This window comes from Rhineura floridana, chromosome 3, assembly GCF_030035675.1.
Source record: "Rhineura floridana isolate rRhiFlo1 chromosome 3, rRhiFlo1.hap2, whole genome shotgun sequence".
Lineage (NCBI taxonomy): Eukaryota > Metazoa > Chordata > Lepidosauria > Squamata > Rhineuridae > Rhineura > Rhineura floridana.
This window is the reverse complement of record NC_084482.1, coordinates 64,809,697-64,810,482: the sequence shown is the minus strand read 5'-3', so window position 1 is coordinate 64,810,482 and position 786 is coordinate 64,809,697.

Genomic DNA, 786 nt, shown 5'->3' with positions numbered 1-786 from the left:
TGAACAAAACTATATATCAAGATAAACCTTGAGTAGTGTACAAAACAGTGAATGAAATATCAAGAGACAGAGTCCAGGAAAGCTTGGGTAAACACCATATATGTTTTATAGTGTTGTTTAAAGCTCATTATTATGTCTGCCTCAAAGATTACCTGAGGGAGGGCATTTCAGGTATTCAAAATAAGTAATCCAAAGAATTGGTTTCATCTAGGAATATATTTGGATTCAGTCAGCTGAATTTGAGGTACTCAAGTCTCCATACCTGGGATCAGGTAGGGGTGGAGCTGCAGGGTGGGCTGCTGTTGCTTACCAGGAGGGAGAGGGGAGAGGACAAGATGGTGGGGAGGTTGGTATGGTGCAAATACACCGGCAGAGCCAATATAGTGCACCAGCAATTAGACATGCTTGTTGGGGCTGATGGGAGTTGTAGTTCAACAACATCTAGAGGACCAAAAGTTCCCCGCACCCGGTCTAGAGATTCATATCTGTAAGTGAGATTCAGGTGGGAGCTGCAGCTTTCCATGCCACTTTTTTTTAATGTGTAGGAGTGCTCCTGTTAGGTTATTTCTCTGGGTAAAGGTATTGCATTGATACTTCCAAGTCATTTCTGGGTCTTCAACAGTACCGTAACTAGGACACTATAAACTGTATCAGTACTGTATATGTTTTACACAAGGAATGGCTTTGCAGGAGAACCCCTTGGGGTCCTAAAATGTGTCGAGGGAAATTAGCCCTCAAATAAAAGAGATTTAGGAACTGACCAAATTCCCACTAAAGTCCTGAGAC